This window comes from Ranitomeya variabilis, chromosome 4 (assembly GCF_051348905.1).
Source record: "Ranitomeya variabilis isolate aRanVar5 chromosome 4, aRanVar5.hap1, whole genome shotgun sequence".
Taxonomy (NCBI): Eukaryota; Metazoa; Chordata; class Amphibia; order Anura; family Dendrobatidae; genus Ranitomeya; species Ranitomeya variabilis.
In genome coordinates, this window is record NC_135235.1 from 265,074,718 (window position 1) to 265,095,224 (window position 20,507).

Here is a 20,507-nt window from a genome sequence, read left to right on the forward strand (position 1 = left end):
GTTTTGGAATGCAGACTTTGATAGAATGGTCTGCGGGCGTTATGTTGCATTTGCAGAGCCCCTAATGTACCTAAACAGTAGAAACCCCCCACAAGTGACCCCATTTTGGAAACTAGACCCCCCAAGGAACTTATCTAGATGTGTGGTGAGAACTTTGAATGCCCAATGCTTCACAGAAGTTTATAATGCAGAGTCGTGAAAATAAAAAATATTTTTTTTTCCACAAAAACTATTTTTAGCCCCCAAGTTTTTATTTTTACAACGGTAACAGGAGAAATTGGACCCCAAGAATTGTTGTCCAATTTATCCCGAGTACGCTGATGCCCCATATGTGGGGGTAAACCACTGTTTGGGTGCACGGCAGAGCTCAGAAGGGAGGGAGCACCATTTGACTTTTTGAGTGCAAAATTGGCTGTGGCGTTTAGAGACCCCCTGATCTACCTAAACAGTGGAAACCCCCCAATTCTAACTCCAACCCTAACCCCAACACACCCCTAACCCTAATCCCAACCCGATCCATAATCCTAATCACAACCTAACCCCCAAAACACCCCTAACCCTAATCCCAAAGCTAATTATAACCCTAATCAAAACCCTAAATCGAACACACCCCTAATCCTAATCTCAACCCTAACCTCAAAACCTAACCCTAATCCCAATACACCCCTATCCCTAATCCCAACCCTAGCCTTAACCCTAATCCCAAACCTAACCCTAATCCCAAATGTAACCCTAATGCCAACCCTAATGCCAACCCTAATCCAAACCCTAATCCCAACTCTAACCCTAACTTTAGCCCCAACCCTAGCACTAACCCTAACTTTAGCCCAAACCCTAACTTTAGCCCTAAACCTAGCCCCAACCCTAACCCTAACTTTAGCCCCAACCCTAGCTCTAACCCTAATCCTAGCTCTAACCCTAACCCTAGCCCTAACCCAAGCCCTAACCCAAGCCCTATGCCTAGCCCTAACCCTAAGGCTATGTGCACACGTTGCGGATTTTGCTGCGGATCTGCAGCGTTTCCGCAGCTGCGGGTCCGCAGCAGTTTCCCATGAGTTTACAGTACAATGTAAACCTATGGGAAACATAAAACGCTGTGCCCATGCTGCGGAAAAAAACACGCGGAAACGCAGCGGTTTACATTCCACAGCATGTCAATTCTTTCTGCGGATTCCGCAGTGGTTTTACACCTGCTCCATAATAGAAAACCGCAGGTGTAAAACCGTAGGGGAATCCACATAAAAACCGCGGTACATCCGCGATAAATCCGCCGGAAAAACGCAGCGTTTTGGCCCTGCAGATTTATCAAATCCGCTGTGGAAAAATCCGCAGAGAACCATTCTACGTGTGCACATATCCTAACCCTACCCCTAACCCTACCCCTAACCCTAATTGGAAAATAGAAATTCATACATTTTTTTAATTTTATTATTTTTTCCTTACTAAGGGGGTGATAAAGGGGGGGGGGTTATTTACTATTTTTTTTATTTTGATCACTGTGATAGGATCTCACAGTGACCAAAATAAAACAAATGGAAGAATCTTCCTCTGCCGGCCGGCGCATGCGCCCGCCATGTTCTTACCGGAGCAAGAAGCCGGCGGCCAGCAGAAGAAGCAGGAGGACCCAGGGACACCGGTAAGTATAATAAGGTCCCCGAATCCCCCTATTTCTCTCTCCTCTGATGTGCGATCACATCAGAGGACAGAGAATGACATCGCTTTTTTTTTTTGCGGTCGCCGGTAAGCAGTTAATTACCAGCGATCGCAAAACAGGGGTCGGTAAAAACTGACCCCGATCATGTTCTTTGGGGTCTCGGCTACCCCCGGCAGCCGAGACCCCAAAGATCTTCTGGGCGGCGGGCGCACTGCGCATGCGCCTGCCATTTTTTCCCCGGAAAAAGATGGCGGCGCCCATCGGGAGCTACGAGGAGCACCGGGGGAGATAGGCGAGTATTGGGGGGCTATCGGGGGCGATCGGGGACCCCATTTCTCTGTCCTCCGATGTGCGATCACATCGGAGGACAGAGAAATTAAATGGCAAATCGCGTTTTTTTTTTGCTGCGACCGCCGGTAAACGGTTAATTACCGGCGATCGCAACTCGGGGGTTGGTAAAAACCCTCCGAATCATGTTCTCTGGGGTCTCGGCTACCCTCGGCTACCGAGACCCCAGAGAAAATCCGACTCTGGGGGGCGCTATTCACTTTTTCCACAGCGCCGTTAATTAACGGTGCTGTGGTTTAAGTACCCTTAGCGGCCGCCGTTAAAAGGCGTATCGGCGGTCGTTAAGGGGTTAAAGATTATTATACTCTTAAAAGACACTGGCCAATATTAGATCAGGTTCCATTACTGGAAGGTAGGATGCCCAAAAAACCTAATTACCTTTCATAGACATTAATAAACATTATGGCAATGAGGAGTAACAAAAATAGAAAATATTCTAAAAATTGAGTCTGGTCATTGTTCCATAACTTATAGGAAATTTCAAATGTGCCCAATTAAATTGCCTTTGGTCACTTGGACAACTCCTATCTACTTGCCTTCAGTCTCCTGGTCCGTGGCCCTGGGTGTCCAAGTTAAAGGAAAGGTCTTTAAAGGGGTTGTTTTGAATAAAGAATGTTCATGACTAGGGTTGAGCGAAACGGATCGTTCATTTTCATAAGTCGCCGACTTTTGGCTAAGTCGGCGTCTCATGAAACCCGATCCGATCCCTGTGTGGGGTCGGCCATGCGGTACGCGACTTTCGCGCCAAAGTCGCGTTTCAATGACGCTAAAAGCGCCATTTCTCAGCCAATGAAGGTGGACGCAGAGTGTGGGCAGCATGATGACATAGATCTCAGTCCCCACCATCTTAAAGAAGGGCATTGCAGTGATTGGCTTGCTTTCTGCCGCGTCACAGGGGCTATAAAGGGGCGTTCCCACCGACCGCCATCTTACTGCTGCTGATCTGAGCGTAGGGAGAGGTTGCTGCCGCTTCTTCAGAAGCAGGGATAGTGTTAGGCAGGGTACATAAAGCCACAAACCGCTTGTGCTGTAGCGAATTCCACTGTCCAACACCACCTTTTGTTTGCAGGGACAGTGGAAGCTACCTTTTTTTTTCCTCAGCGCTGTCGCTCATTGGGCTGCACTAGAAGGCTCCCTGACCCTGATAGCTGCATTGCTGTGTGTGTACACCGCTGTGCAAACCAACTGCTTTTTTCAAAGCACAAATCCTGTTGTTCCTTCCTTTCTGCACAGCTATCTTGTGTGTTTGTCCACACTTTTGTGTGCAGCAGTCCTTTTTATAGCTGCCTGCCATACTTTTCTGAGATTACTGCAGGGAGATAAAGGTTGGCAAGTCTGCCTCTGTGCCAGTCCTGTGTGTGGCATCTGTCTCTCATTGTGTGCCACCGAAAACCACTGTGTAATCCTGGGCCTTTTTTTGGGGGGGGGGGTAAATTCTCCCTTTAAAAAAAAAATAATTAGTGGGAGATAAAGGTTGGCAAGTCTGCCTCTGTGCCAGTCCTGTGTGTGGCATCTGTCTCTCATTGTGTGCCACCGAAAACCACTGTGTAATACTTGGCCATTTTTTTGGGGGGGTAAATTCTCCCTTTTAAAAAAAAAATAATTAGTGGGAGATAAAGGTTGGCAAGTCTGCCTCTGTGCCAGTCCTGTGTGTGGCATTTGTCTCTCATTGTGTGCCACTGAAAACCACTGTGTAATACTTGGCCATTTTTTTGGGGGGGTAAATTCTCCCTTTAAAAAAAAAAAGAATTAGTGGGAGATAAAGGTTGGCAAGTCTGCCTCTGTGCCAGTCCTGTGTGTGGCATCTGTCTCATTGTGTGCCACCGAAAACCACTGTGTAATACTTGGCCATTTTTTGGGGGGGATAAATTCTCCCTTTAAAAAAAAAATAATTAGTGGGAGATAAAGGTTGGCAAGTCTGCCTCTGTGCCAGTCCTGTGTGTGGCATCTGTCTCTCATTGTGTGCCACCGAAAACCACTGTGTAACACTGGGCCATTTTTTTTTGGGGGGGTAAATTCTCCCTTTAAAAAAAAAATAATTAGTGGGAGATAAAGGTTGGCAAGTCTGCCTCTGTGCCAGTCCTGTGTGTGGCATCTGTCTCTCATTGTGTGCCACCGAAAACCACTATGTAATACTTGGCCATTTTTTGGGGGGGGGGTAAATTCTCCCTTTAAAAAAAAAAATAATTAGTGGGAGATAAAGGTTGGCAAGTCTGCCTCTGTGCCAGTCCTGTGTGTGGCATCTGTCTCTCATTGTGTGCCACCGAAAACCACTGTGTAATACTTGGCCAATTTTTTGGGGGGTAAATTCTCCCTTTTAAAAAAAAAATAATTAGTGGGAGATAAAGGTTGGCAAGTCTGCCTCTGTGCCAGTCCTGTGTGTGGCATCTGTCTCTCATTGTGTGCCACCGAAAACCACTGTGTAATACTTGGCCATTTTTTTTGGCGGGGGGGTAAATTCTCCCTTTTAAAAAAAAAATATTAGTGGGAGATAAAGGTTGGCAAGTCTGCCTCTGTGCCAGTCCTGTGTGTGGCATCTGTCTCTCATTGTGTGCCACCAAAAACCACTGTGTAATACTTGGCCATTTTTTTGGGGGGGGGTAAATTCTCCCTTTTAAAAAAAAATAATTAGTGGGAGATAAAGGTTGGCAAGTCTGCCTCTGTGCCAGTCCTGTGTGTGGCATCTGTCTCTCATTGTGTGCCACCGAAAACCACTGTGTAATACTTGGCCTTTTTTTGCGGGTGGTAAATTCTCCCTTTTAAAAAAAAAATAATTAGTGGGAGATAAAGGTTGGCAAGTCTGCCTCTGTGCCAGTCCTGTGTGTGGCATCTGTCTCTCATTGTGTGCCACCGAAAACCACTGTGCAATACTGGGCCTTTTTTTTTTCTTTCTAAATTCTCCCTTTTAAAAAAAATAAATAATTAGTGGGAGATAAAGGTTGGCAAGTCTGCCTCTGTGCCACTCCTGTGTGTGTGTGTGGCATCTGTCTCTCATTGTGTGCCACCGAAAACCACTGTGTAATACTGGGCCATTTTTTTTTGGGGGGGGGGTAAATTCTCCCTTTAAAAAAAAAATAATTAGTGGGAGATAAAGGTTGGCAAGTCTGCCTCTGTGCCAGTCCTGTGTGTGGCATCTGTCTCATTGTGTGCCACCGAAAACCACTGTGTAATACTGGGCCTTTTTTTGGGGGGGGGTAAATTCTCCCTGTAAAAAAAAAAAATAGTAGTGGGAGATAAAGATTGGCAAGTCTGCTTGAGTGCTGGTCCTGTGTGTGCCATCTGTCTCAAATTATTGGGGCACAGAAAACCTAGTGTGTAACATTGTGCCTGATTTTCCTTTCAGTGTCAGGCACCTATAAAGGTATATATAAATCCAACAGAAGTTTGAGTTCACCTTATAAGTTGTTTTACAGTAACAAATACCGTTACTTTGGTTACGTTTTGCAAACAATGAGGAAGTCTAGTGGAATAGGTCGTGGCCGTGGACGGTCATTGTCAGCTGGTAATGATGGTAGTGGTGGTGGAGCATCAGGTGGTCGTGGTAAAAGCAGTACAGCACCTAAGTCTCAAGTTGTTGAGCCAAAAACGTCGTCTGCCTACACAAGGCCTCGAACGCTACCTTTTCTGGGAGTAGGAAAACCACTTTTGAAGCCGGAGCAGGAGAAACAAATATTGGCTTTCATTGCTGACTCTGCCTCTAGCTCTTTCGCCTCCTCCTCGGAAAGTGCCAAATGTCAGAGCAGTGCATCGTCAGTGGATGCTCCCGGTCAGGAACAAGTCGATTCCTTGTGTCCTTCACCCAGAACAACAGTGAAGGATGCGTCAGTCGACACAACAGGTTACTCCATGAAGCTCTTTACACATACCGTTCCTGGGTTAGACAGTGAAACAGTTAACAGGCCATGCCCATTAGAAGTTGAATCGGACATGGAGTGCACAGATGCACAGCCACAGCCAGATTACTATGCTGTTCCTTTGACTCAGACCAGAACATTGCCCTCGCAGTGTACTGAGGCAGAATCAAACCCAGCGGAGACTATGGTGCCCCGTCACGAACGCTATACCACCGGCTTACACGGTGACACAGACGAAGTTGCACACGAGATAGAAGAGGAGGTCATAGATGACCCAGTTGTTGACCCCGATTGGCAGCCATTGGGGGAACAGGGTGCAGGCGGCAGTAGTTCTGAAGCGGAGGAGGAGGAGCCGCAGCAGGCATCAACATCACAACAGGTTCCATCTGCCGGGCCCGTATCTGGCCAAAAACGCGTGGCAAAACCAAAACTAGTTGGAGGACAGCGTGGCCATCCGGTTAAAGAAGCTCAGTCTGCAATGCCTGAAAAGGTATCCGATAGTAGAAAGAGTGCAGTCTGGCATTTTTTTAAACAACATCCAAATGATCAGCGCAAAGTCATCTGTCAAAAATGTTCAACTACCTTAAGCAGAGGTCAGAATCTTAAAAGTCTAAATACAAGTTGCATGCATAGACATTTATCCACCATGCATTTGCAAGCCTGGACTAACTACCAAACGTCCCTAAAGGTTGCAGCACCCTCGGCCAATGAAGCTAGTCAGCAACGCTACATCCCTTCCCTCACTGTAAACCCACCATTTGCCGCACCACCTGCAGTATCTGTGCAGCTTTCATCGCCAGGCCAAAGCAGTCAGGGAATCACCAGGTTTGCAGTAGGAAACACTGCATGTAGGGCACCGGCAAGAATACCATCTCCAACCCTCTCTCACTCACCCATGTCCACCGGCACCACCGCTAGTTCCACGATCTCCAGCTCTCCAGTCCAGCTCACCCTACATGAGACTCTTGTTAGGAAAAGGAAGTACTCATCCTCGCATCCGCGTACACAGGGTTTGAACGCCCACATTGCTAGACTAATCTCGTTAGAGATGATGCCCTACCAGTTAGTTGAAAGCGAAGCTTTCAAAGCGCTGATGGACTACGCTGTACCACGCTACGAGCTATCCAGTCGACACTTCTTTTCTAGAAAAGCCATCCCAGCCCTCCAACAGCATGTTAAAGACCGCATCGTCCATGCACTCAGGCAGTCTGTGACTACAAAGGTGCACCTGACAACAGATGCATGGACCAGTAGGCATGGCCAGGGACGTTACGTGTCCATCACGGCACACTGGGTCAATGTGGTGGATGCAGGGTCCACAGGGGACAGCAATATTGGGACAGTTCTGTTGTGAACTCTGTTTCCGGGCTCCCTCCTGTGGTCATGAGTGGTACTGTGTGAGTTCTCTCTTTGGGCTCCTCCTGGTGGCTCTTTTTGTTATTTTGCAGGTTTCTGGCAGGATCAGCTGTCTCGTCATCTGCTTGTTAGGTTTCCTATTTAATCCACCTGGTCCTTCATTCCTTGCCTGTTGCCGTTGTATTCAGTGCTATTCTGATTGCTCCTGTCTACATCCGTTATCAGTCTCTCCAAGAGAAGCTAAGTTCTGTTTGCTTATTTTTGCTCATCTGTGTTCAAGATGTTTCCTAGTATATGATGAGTTTTTGTCCAGCTTGCTAATATGTGATTTCCCTGCTTGCTGGTGCTCTGGGGTGCTGAGTTGCTCCCCCCACATCGTTAGTTGGTGTGGGGGTTCTCGCATTCTCTGCGTGGATATTTTTGCATAGGGTTTTTTACTGACCGCACAGATCCCATGTTATTTTCTGCTATCTAGCATTAGCGGGCCTCATTTGCTTAACCTGTTTCATCTCTGCGTTTGTCTTTTCCTCTTAACTCACCGTTATTATTTGTGGGGGGCTTCTATATCTCTGGGGGATTTCTCTGAGGCAAGTGAGGTCTTTACTTTCTCTTTAGGGGTAGTCAGTTTCTCAGGCCGTGAAGAGACGTCTAGGATTTCAGGAAATGTTCCACGGCTGCCTATAGTGTGTGCGGTTAGGATCAGGTTTGCGGTTAGTCCAGTTACCACATCCCCAGAGCTCGTCCTATTATTTTCTACTTAGCTGGTTAGATTTGTGATCCTAAGCCACTAGGATCATAACAAGTTCTGCCTAGCCCACGGTCAAGGAAAGAGTTGGCTGTAGGCGTTCGCCCCCCCTGTCCTCTTCCTCGTCCTCCTGCAGAAGCGAGAGCTCGTCCACAGACCGCAGTCGCACATCCACTCCATCCGCAGCTGCCACTGTTGCACACCAGGTGTGCCATTATGGGACAGCTAGTGGCAAGCGTCAGCAGGCTGTATTGGCAATGAAGTGTTTGGGCGACAACAGACACACCGCGGAAGTTCTGTCCGAGTTCTTGCAGAAAGAAACTCAGTCATGGCTGGGCACTGTACATCTTGAGGCAGGCAAGGTAGTGAGTGATAACGGAAGGAATTTCATGGCTGCCATAGCCCTTTCCCAAATGAAACACATTCCTTGCCTGGCTCACACCTTAAACCTGGTGGTGCAGTGCTTCCTGAAAACTTATCCAGGGTTACCCGACCTGCTCCTCAAAGTGCGCAGACTTTGCTCGCATATCCGCCGTTCGCCCGTACACTCCAGCCGTATGCAGAACTATCAGCGTTCTTTGAACCTTCCTCAGTATCGCCTAATCATCGACGTTGCAACAAGGTGGAACTCCACACTGCACATGCTTCAGAGACTGTGCGAACAGAGGCGTGCTGTTATGTTTTTGTGGGAGGATACACATACACGGGCAGGCAGTTGGATGGCAGACATGGAGTTGTCAGGTGTGCAGTGGTCGAAGCTACAAGACCTATGTCAAGTCCTTCAGTGTTTTGAGGAATGCACACGGCTGGTTAGTGCAGACAACGCCATAATAAGCATGAGCATCCCCCTAATGCGTCTGCTGATGCAAAGTTTGACGCACATAAAGGAGCAGGCGTCTGCAGCCGAGGAAGAGGAAAGCCTTGATGACAGTCAGCCATTGTCTGGTCAGGGCCGTGTAGAGGACGCGGTAGCGGGCGAAGAGGAGGAGGAGGACGAGGAGGATGATGGGGATGAGTACTTTTTTTAATGAGGAAGCTTCTCCTGGGCCAACAGAAATTAGTGGCGTTGCAAGGCCGGGTCCTGTTTTTTTAAGGGAGACAAGTGACGTAGATTTGCCTGTAACTGCCCCTCAAACCAGCACAACCGCAGATTTGACAACTGGAACTTTGGCCCACATGGCGGATTATGCCTTACGTATCCTCAAAAGGGACCCACGCATTCTTAAAATGATGACCGATGACGATTACTGGTTGGCCTGCATCCTTGACCCTCGCTATAAAGGCAAATTGCAAAATATTATGCCACATGAGAACCTCGAACAAATATTAGCAACCAAACAAGCTACTCTTGTAGACCGTTTGATTCAGGCATTCCCAGCACACAGCGCCGGTGATGGTTCTCACACAAGCTGCAGGGGGCTACAGGGCAGAGGTGTTAGAGGTGCACAGATAAGAAGTGGCGTTGGACAGAGGGGTTTTCTGACCAGGTTGTGGAGTGATTTCGCAATGACCGCAGACAGGACAGGTACTGCAGCATCTATTCAAAGTGACAGGAGACAACATTTGTCCAGTATGGTTACTAACTATTTTTCATCCCTTATCGATGTTCTCCCTCAACCGTCATTCCCATTTGATTACTGGGCATCCAAATTAGACACCTGGCCTGAATTGGCAGAATATGCATTGCAGGAGCTTGCTTGCCCAGCAGCTAGTGTGCTATCAGAAAGAGTATTCAGTGCTGCTGGTTCAATATTAACCGAAAAAAGGACTCGTCTGGCTACCCAAAATGTGGATGATCTCACCTTCATTAAAATGAACCACTCCTGGATTTCAAATTATTTTGCCCCACCTTTCCCGGCTGACACCTAGCTTTACTATAAAAAGGTCTTGCTTGTGGACTGTTCTTACTGAGTGTTCCAATCTCTTAATTTGCAGCAGCTGTTTGTCCAGCATACGACATGTTTACACCTCCCTCAGTGGGAAAAATCCCCCCACGGGGCCGTGTTCTCGCCACTTGGCGCAAGCACCCATTAGAGTGCCGTTTGTCTGAAGAGCTGGGTGTGCCCGCTTTTGGTCGACGGCACTGCCACTGGGTCCCTCATAGTACAATAAAGTGTCTCTGGCGGTGGTGGCACGCACCCAACGTCAGACACACCGTTGTAACATGAGGGGCCCTGGGACGGTACCGCCGGCCACAAGAGAGTTCCCCCCCCAGCTCAAACTGTGCTCTACCACGTGCAAAATTATCTCGCACAGCTCCACCAATGTTTAGTCTATGCGCTGACATCATTCAATGCCTGGCACGGAGTGACAATACCAATTTGTTGACATCTATGATGCTAGTTAAAGTAGTCTGGGTCAGTGTCCTATATTGACACCAGTAAATACTTACTGCCAAATTACTTTGTCAGAAACTCAGCAGATGAGCCCACCCCTGTACCTAAGTATGCCAACAATTTTTATTTTTTTTTGTTTTGCGAGACATTACTGTTGTGAATTTGGATTCTGGGCTCCCCCGGTGGCTACTGGTGGAATTGAACTGGTGTCTTCATCTTCTCTGTTCACCTGTTCCCATCAAGATGTGGGAGTCGCTATATAACCTTGCTGCTCTGTTAGTTGCTTGCCGGTCAACAATGTTATCAGAAGCCTCTCTGTGCTTGTTCCTGCTCCTAGACAACTACTAGATAAGTTGGACTCTTGTCCATGTTTGTTTTTGCATTTTGTTCCAGTTCACAGCTGTAGTTTCGTTACTGTGTCTGGAAAGCTCTTGTGAACGGGAATTGCCACTCTGGTGTTATGAGTTAATGCCAGAGTTTTAAAGTAATTTCTGGATGGTGTTTTTTGATAGGGTTTTCAGCTGACCATGAAAGTGTCCTTTCTGTCTTCTGCTATGTAGTAAGTGGACCTCAAATTTGCTAAACCTATTTTCATACTACGTTTGTTATTTCATCTCAACTCACCGCCAATACATGTGGGGGGCCTCTGTCTCCTTTCGGGGTATTTCTCTAGAGGTGAGCTAGGACTAATATTTTCCTCTGCTAGCTTTATTTAGTCCTCCGGCTGGGCTGGGCATCTAGAATCAACGTAGGCATGCTACCCGGCCACTGCTAGTTGTGCGTTAGGTTTAGTTCATGGTCAGCTCAGTTCCCATCTTCCAAGAGCTAGTTCCTATATATGCTTATGCTATGTTCTCTTGCCATTGAGATCATGACAGTTTGACCGGCCTGCAAAGTGTTAATTGTTTGGGCTGAAGCAGGAGAAAAAGAAGTGTTGAAGGGAAATTTTTTTTTTTTTTTTTCCCCTCAGAGTTTTGCTGCCTAGCCCTTAATTGCTGTCTAGCTGCTTCTTACCTCCTCTTAACCCTTGAATGGCTCTGTGTCCACCTGTTTGTAATGGATCTTCAGAGTGTAACTGCAGGTTTGAATAATCTCGCCACGAAGGTACAAAATTTGCAAGATTTTGTTTGTCATGCACCTGTATCTGAGCCGAGAATTCCTTTGCCGGAATTTTTCTCGGGGAATAGATCCGGGTTTCAGAATTTTCGAAATAATTGCAAATTATTTTTGTCTCTGAAATCTCGCTCTGCCGGAGACCCTGCACAGCAGGTCAGGATTGTGATTTCCTTGCTCCGGGGCGACCCTCAAGACTGGGCTTTTTCATTGACACCAGGAGATCCTGCGTTGCTCAATGTGGATGCGTTTTTTCTGGCCTTGGGGTTGCTTTATGACGAACTTCATTTGGAGCTTCAGGCAGAAAAAACTTTGATGTCCCTATCTCAGGGGCAAGATGAAGCGGAAATTTACTGCCAAAGATTCCGTAAATGGTCTGTGCTTACTCAGTGGAATGAGTGCGCCCTGGCGGCGACTTTCAGAGAGGGTCTCTCTGATGCCATTAAGGATGTTATGGTGGGGTTCCCTGTGCCTGCGGGTCTGAATGAGTCCATGACAATGGCTATTCAGATCGATAGGCGTTTGCGGGAGCGCAAACCAGTGCACCATCTGGCGGTGTCCACTGAGAAGTCGCCAGAGAGTATGCAGTGTGATAGAATTCTGTCCCGAAGCGAGCGGCAGAATTTTAGACGGAAAAATGGGTTGTGTTTCTATTGTGGTGATTCTACTCATGTTATATCAGCATGCTCTAAGCGCACTAAAAAGCTTGGTAAATCTGTTTCCATTTGCACCTTACCGTCTAAATTTATTCTATCTGTGACCCTGATTTGCTCTTTGTCATCTATTACCACGGACGCCTATGTCGACTCTGGCGCCGCTTTGAGTCTTATGGATTGGTCCTTTGCCAAACGCTGTGGGTATGATTTAGAGCCTTTGGAGACTCCTATTCCTCTGAAGGGGATTGACTCCACCCCATTGGCTAATAATAAACCACAATACTGGACACAAGTAACTATGCGTATTAATCCGGATCACCAGGAGATTATTCGCTTTCTGGTGCTGTATAATCTACATGATGATTTGGTGCTAGGATTGCCTTGGCTGCAATCTCACAACCCAGTCCTCGACTGGAGAGCTATGTCTGTGTTGAGCTGGGGATGTAAGGGGGCTCATGGGGATGTACCTGTGGTTTCCATTTCATCATCCATTCCCTCTGAAATTCCTGAGTTCCTGTCTGACTATCGTGACGTCTTTGAAGAATCCAAGCTTGGTTCGTTACCTCCGCACCGAGAGTGCGATTGTGCCATAGATTTAATCCCGGGTAGTAAATACCCAAAGGGTCGTTTATTTAATCTGTCTGTGCCTGAACATGCTGCTATGCGAGAATATATAAAGGAGTCCTTGGAAAAGGGACATATTCGTCCATCGTCATCTCCCTTAGGAGCCGGTTTTTTCTTTGTGTCAAAAAAAGACGGCTCTTTGAGACCATGTATTGATTATCGGCTTTTGAATAAAATCACTGTTAAATATCAATACCCATTGCCGTTGCTGACTGATTTGTTTGCTCGCATAAAGGGGGCCAAGTGGTTCTCTAAGATTGACCTTCGTGGGGCGTATAATTTGGTGCGAATCAGGCAGGGGGATGAGTGGAAAACCGCATTTAATACGCCCGAGGGCCACTTTGAGTATTTAGTGATGCCTTTTGGTCTTTCTAATGCCCCGTCAGTTTTCCAGTCCTTTATGCATGATATTTTTCGCGATTATTTGGATAAATTTATGATTGTGTATCTGGATGATATTCTGATTTTTTCGGATGACTGGGACTCTCATGTCCAGCAAGTCAGGAGGGTTTTTCAGGTTTTGCGGTCTAATTCTTTGTGTGTGAAGGGTTCTAAGTGTGTTTTTGGGGTACAGAGGATTTCCTTTTTGGGATATATTTTTTCCCCCTCTTCCATTGAAATGGATCCTGTCAAGGTTCAAGCTATTTGTGATTGGACGCAGCCCTCTTCTCTTAAGAGTCTTCAGAAATTTTTGGGCTTTGCTAACTTTTATCGTCGATTTATTGCTGGTTTTTCGGATATTGCTAAGCCATTGACCGATTTGACTAAGAAGGGTGCTGATGTTGCTGATTGGTCCCCTGATGCTGTGGAGGCCTTTCGGGAGCTTAAGCGCCGTTTTTCCTCTGCCCCTGTGTTGCGTCAGCCTGATGTTGCTCTACCTTTTCAGGTTGAGGTCGACGCTTCTGAGATCGGAGCTGGGGCAGTGTTGTCGCAGAAAAGTTCTGACTGCTCCGTGATGAGGCCTTGTGCCTTCTTTTCCCGTAAATTTTCGCCCGCTGAGCGGAATTATGATGTTGGGAATCGGGAGCTTTTGGCCATGAAGTGGGCTTTTGAGGAGTGGCGCCATTGGCTTGAGGGGGCCAGACATCAGGTGGTGGTATTGACTGACCACAAAAATTTGATTTATCTTGAGACCGCCAGGCGCCTGAATCCTAGACAGGCGCGCTGGTCATTATTTTTCTCTCGGTTTAATTTTGTGGTGTCATACCTACCGGGTTCTAAGAATGTTAAGGCGGATGCCCTTTCTAGGAGTTTTGAGCCTGACTCGCCTGGTAACTCTGAGCCCACAGGTATCCTTAAGGATGGAGTGGTATTGTCAGCCGTTTCTCCAGACCTGCGGCGGGCCTTGCAGGAGTTTCAGGCGGAGAGACCTGATCGTTGCCCACCTGATAAACTGTTTGTTCCTGATGATTGGACCAGTAGAGTCATCTCTGAGGTTCATTCTTCTGCGTTGGCAGGTCATCCTGGCATTTTTGGTACCAGGGATTTGGTGGCAAGGTCCTTCTGGTGGCCTTCCCTGTCACGAGATGTGCGAGGCTTTGTGCAGTCTTGTGACGTTTGTGCTCGGGCCAAGCCTTGTTGTTCTCGGGCTAGTGGATTATTGTTGCCCTTGCCTATTCCTAAGAGGCCTTGGACGCACATCTCGATGGATTTTATTTCAGATCTGCCTGTTTCTCAGAAGATGTCTGTCATCTGGGTGGTGTGTGACCGTTTTTCTAAGATGGTCCATTTGGTTCCTCTGCCCAAGTTACCTTCTTCTTCCGAGTTGGTTCCTCTGTTTTTTCAAAATGTTGTTCGTTTGCATGGTATTCCTGAGAATATCGTTTCTGACAGAGGGACCCAATTCGTGTCTAGATTTTGGCGGGCATTCTGTGCTAGGATGGGCATAGATTTATCTTTTTCGTCCGCTTTCCATCCTCAGACGAATGGCCAGACCGAGCGGATTAATCAGACCCTGGAGACATATCTGAGGTGTTTTGTGTCTGCTGACCAGGATGATTGGGTTGCTTTTTTGCCATTGGCGGAGTTCGCTCTCAATAATCGGGCCAGCTCTGCCACTTTGGTGTCCCCGTTTTTCTGTAATTCGGGGTTTCATCCTCGATTTTCCTCTGGTCAGGTGGAATCTTCGGATTGTCCTGGAGTGGATGCTGTGGTGGAGAGATTGCATCAGATCTGGGGGCAGGTGGTGGACAATTTGAGGTTGTCCCAGGAGAAGACTCAGCTTTTTGCCAACCGCCACCGTCGTGTTGGTCCTCGGCTTTTTGTTGGGGATTTGGTGTGGTTGTCTTCTCGTTTTGTCCCTATGAGGGTCTCTTCTCCTAAGTTTAAGCCTCGGTTTATCGGCCCGTATAAGATATTGGAGATTCTTAACCCTGTTTCCTTCCGTTTGGACCTCCCTGCATCCTTTTCTATTCATAACGTTTTTCATCGGTCATTATTGCGCAGGTATGAGGTACCGGTTGTGCCTTCCGTTGAGCCTCCTGCTCCGGTGTTGGTTGAGGGTGAGTTGGAGTACGTTGTGGAGAAAATCTTGGACTCTCGTGTTTCCAGACGGAGACTCCAGTATCTGGTCAAGTGGAAGGGATACGGCCAGGAGGATAATTCTTGGGTGAATGCATCTGATGTTCATGCCTCCGATCTGGTTCGTGCCTTTCATAGGGCCCATCCTGATCGCCCTGGTGGTTCTGGTGAGGGTTCGGTGCCCCCTCCTTGAGGGGGGGGTACTGTTGTGAATTTGGATTCTGGGCTCCCCTGGTGGCTACTGGTGGAATTGAACTGGTGTCTTCATCTTCTCTGTTCACCTGTTCCCATCAAGATGTGGGAGTCGCTATATAACCTTGCTGCTCTGTTAGTTGCTTGCCGGTCAACAATGTTATCAGAAGCCTCTCTGTGCTTGTTCCTGCTCCTAGACAACTACTAGATAAGTTGGACTCTTGTCCATGTTTGTTTTTGCATTTTGTTCCAGTTCACAGCTGTAGTTTCGTTACTGTGTCTGGAAAGCTCTTGTGAACGGGAATTGCCACTCTGGTGTTATGAGTTAATGCCAGAGTTTTAAAGTAATTTCTGGATGGTGTTTTTTGATAGGGTTTTCAGCTGACCATGAAAGTGTCCTTTCTGTCTTCTGCTATGTAGTAAGTGGACCTCAAATTTGCTAAACCTATTTTCATACTACGTTTGTTATTTCATCTCAACTCACCGCCAATACATGTGGGGGGCCTCTGTCTCCTTTCGGGGTATTTCTCTAGAGGTGAGCTAGGACTAATATTTTCCTCTGCTAGCTTTATTTAGTCCTCCGGCTGGGCTGGGCATCTAGAATCAACGTAGGCATGCTACCCGGCCACTGCTAGTTGTGCGTTAGGTTTAGTTCATGGTCAGCTCAGTTCCCATCTTCCAAGAGCTAGTTCCTATATATGCTTATGCTATGTTCTCTTGCCATTGAGATCATGACACATTACCATCTATTTATTTTTTGTGAGTACTAACTGTGTCAGACACTCCTTGCAATCCTCCTCCTCCACTGACCACAATGCTGCCTGTGTATCCATGTAACCGATTTAAAACTGCCTTGAGCCTATTTTTTGTTATTTTAGGCCTTCGATAGCCTGTCTGCGGTCCCTCCTTGCAATCCTCCTCCTCCGCTGACCACAATGCTGCCTTTGTATCCATGTAACCAATTTAAAACTGCCTTGAGCCTATTTTTTGTTATTTTAGGCCTTCGATAGCCTGTCTGCGGTCCCTCCTTGCAATACTCCTCCACTGACCACAATGCTGCCTGTGTATCCATGTAACCGATTTAAAACTGCCTTGAGCCTATTTTTTGTTATTTTAGGCCTTCGATAGCCTGTCTGCGGTCCCTCCTTGCAATACTCCTCCACTGACCACAACGCTGCCTGTGTATCCATGTAACCGATTTAAAACTGCCTTGAGCCTATTTTTTGTTATTTTGGGCCTTCATTAGCCTGCCTGCGGTCCCTCCTTGCAATACTCCTCCACTGACCACACCAATGCTGCCCGTGTACCCCTGGAACCTATTTAAAAGTTCATAGAGCCTATTTATATATTTTATTTAATATTAATAAAGCCATGATGGACTACGCTGTACCACGCTACAAGCTAACCAGTTGACACTTTTGCGAGAAAAGCCATCCCAACCCTCCACCAGCATGTAAAAGACCGCATTATCCATGCACTCTGGCAATCTGTGAGTACAAAGGTGCACCAGACAACAGACGCATGGACCTGTAGGCATGGCCACGGAAGGTTACGTGTCTATTACGGCGCAATGGGTTAATGTGGTGGATGCATGGTCCACAGGGGACAGCCTACTAAGTCTGTCTGCAGTCCCTAATTCAAATTGTCCTCCACTGTCTAAATCTGAGCTTCAACCTTCAGGCTCTCATTAAGTGCTTTTTTAACCAAAAATTGGTGTTTGGGGCCTAATAACAATGTTTGCCGCTCCCTGTTGTTCTCCTCAACTGAATAAAGCTGAGCTTCAACCTTCTGGCTCTCATTAAGTGCTTTTTTTAAAAAAATTGGTGGTTAGGGACTACTAACGGTGTCTGCCCCTCCCTGGTGTTTGTCCTCAACTGAATAAAGCTGAGCTTCAACCTTCTGGCTTTCGGCCTATAGTATCAGATATTAAACTGCATTTGGCCTTCAACTTTGGTTAGGGCCTACTAACGGTGTCTGCCCCTCCCTGGTGTTTGTCCTCAACTGAATAAAGCTGAGCTTCAACCTTCTGGCTCTCATTAAGTGCAGTTTTTAAAAAAATTGGTGGTTAGGGCCTACTAACGGTGTCTGCCCCTCCCTGGTGTTTGTCCTCAACTGAATAAAGCTGAGCTTCAACCTTCTGGCTTTCGGCCTATAGTATCAGATATTAAACTGCATTTGGCCTTCAACTTTGGTTAGGGCCTACTAACGGTGTCTGCCCCTCCCTGGTGTTTGTCCTCAACTGAATAAAGCTGAGCTTCAACCTTCTGGCTCTCATTACGTGCTGTTTTTTAAAAAATTGGTGGTTAGGGCCTACTAACGGTGTCTGTTATGATCCTTAGTGGCAGAGGATCACAGATCTGACCAGCTAAGTAACCGAACATAGGACGAGCTCTAGGGAGGTGGTAACTGAACTGACCGTAATCCTAATCCTATTCAACACACACTAAAGGTAGCCGGTGAACGTGCCTAGAATACCTAGACGTCTCGACTCAGCCTGAGAAACTAGCTACCCCTAAAGAGAGAGAGCAAAGACCTCACTTGCCTCAGAGAAAATACCCCAAAGATATAGGAAGCCCCCCACAAATAATAACGGTGAGGTAAGGGGAAAATACAAACGTAGAAATGAAACAGATTTAGCAAATGAGGCCTGCTAATCACTAGATAGCAGAAGATAGAAAGGAAGCTATACGGTCAGTAAAAAACCCTATACAAAATATCCACGCTGAGAATTCAAGAACCCCCACACCAACTAACGGTGTGAGGGGAGAAACTCAGTTTCCCAGAGCTACCAGCAAGCGAGGAAATCACATGTTAGCAAGCTGGACAGAACTCATCATAAACAAAGAAACATATTGAACACTGATGAGCAAAAAATGAACAAACAGAAACTTAGCTTCTCTTGAAGAGACTGGTAGCGAGTGTAGTCAGGAGAAATCAGAATAGCACTGAATACATCGACAGCAGGCAACAACTGAAGGTCCAGGTGAGCTAAATAGGAAACCACCTAGCAAATAACGAGACAGCTGATCCCAGCCACAGACCTGCAGAATGACAAAAAGAGCCACCAGAGGGAGCCCAAAGATAGCACTCACACAGTACCACTTGTGACCACAAGAGGGAGCCCAAAAACAGAGTTCACAACAGTACCCCCCCTTGAGGAGGGGTCACCGAACCCTCATCAAAACCCCCAGGGCGATCAGGATGAGCCACATGAAAGGCTTGAACCAAATCGGCCGCATGAACATCAGAGGCGACAACCCAGGAATTATCCTCCTGACCATAGCCCTTCCACTTAACCAAATACTGAAGCCTCCGTCTAGAGATACGAGAATACAAGATCTTCTCCACTACGTACTCCAATTCTCCCTCAACCAGCACCGGAGCAGGAGGCTCAACAGAAGGAACCGCAGGCACCACATACCTCCGCAACAAAGACCTATGGAACACATTATGAATGGCAAACGATGCTGGGAGGTCCAAACGAAATGACACAGGGTTAAGGATTTCCAAAATCTTATAAGGACCAATGAAGCGAGGCTTGAACTTAGGAGAGGAGACCTTCATAGGAACATAACGAGAAGACAGCCACACCAAATCCCCAACACGAAGTTGGGGACCCACACCGCGACGGCGGTTGGCAAAGCGTTGAGCCTTCTCCTGTGACAACTTCAAATTGTCCACCACATGGTTCCAAATCTGCTGCAACCTATCCACCACAGAATCCACCCCAGGACAGTCAGAAGACTCCATCTGACCCGAGGAAAAACGAGGATGAAAACCAGAATTACAAAAAAAAGGCGAAACCAAAGTAACAGAACTAGCCCGATTATTAAGGGCAAACTCGGCCAATGGTAAAAAAGTAACCCAATCATCCTGATCAGCAGAAACAAAACATCTTAAATAAGTTTCCAAGGTCTGATTAGTTCGCTCAGTTTGGCCATTCGTCTGAGGATGGAAGGCCGACGAAAAAGACAAATCAATGCCCATCTTAGCACAAAAGGTCCGCCAAAATCTGGACACAAACTGGGATCCTCTGTCAGACACAATATTTTCAGGGATGCCATGCAAACGAACCACATTCTGAAAAAACAGAGGAACCAAATCGGAGGAGGAAGGCAACTTAGGCAAGGGCACCAAATGGACCATTTTAGAAAAACGATCACACACCACCCAGATGACAGACATTCTCTGAGAGACTGGAAGATCCGAAATAAAATCCATGGAAATGTGCGTCCAAGGCCTCTTCGGGACAGGCAAAGGCAAAAGCAATCCACTGGCACGAGAACAGCAAGGCTTAGCCCGAGCACAAATCCCACAGGACTGCACAAAGGAACGCACATCCCGCGACAAGGAAGGCCACCAAAAGGACCTAGCCACCAAATCTCTGGTACCAAAAATCCCAGGATGACCCGCCAACACCGAAGAATGAACCTCGGAAATAACTCTGCTGGTCCATCTATCTGGGACAAACAGTCTCTCTGGTGGACAACGGTCAGGTCTATCCGCCTGAAATTCCTGCAGCACTCGTCGCAAATCTGGAGAAATGGCAGACAAAATAACTCCCTCTCTGAGGATACCAGCCGGCTCTGAAACTCCAGGAGAGTCAGGCACAAAACTCCTAGAAAGAGCATCAGCCTTCACGTTCTTCGAACCAGGCAGGTACGAGACCACGAAATCGAAACGGGAGAAAAACAACGACCAACTAGCCTGGCTAGGATTCAGCCGCTTGGCAGACTCGAGATAAATCAGATTTTTGTGATCAGTCAAGACCACCACACGATGCTTAGCTCCCTCGAGCCAATGTCGCCACTCCTCAAATGCCCACTTCATTGCCAACAACTCCCGATTACCAACATCATAATTCCGCTCGGCAGGCGAAAACTTTCTTGAAAAGAAAGCGCAAGGCTTCATCACAGAGCAATCAGAGCTTCTCTGCGACAAAACAGACCCTGCTCCAATCTCAGAAGCATCAACCTCGACCTGAAAAGGAAGAGAGATATCTGGCAGACATAAGACTGGAGCCGAAGAAAACCGGCGCTTCAGCTCCCGAAAGGCCTCCACGGCCGCAGGAGACCAATTAGTCACATCAGAACCCTTCTTGGTCAAATC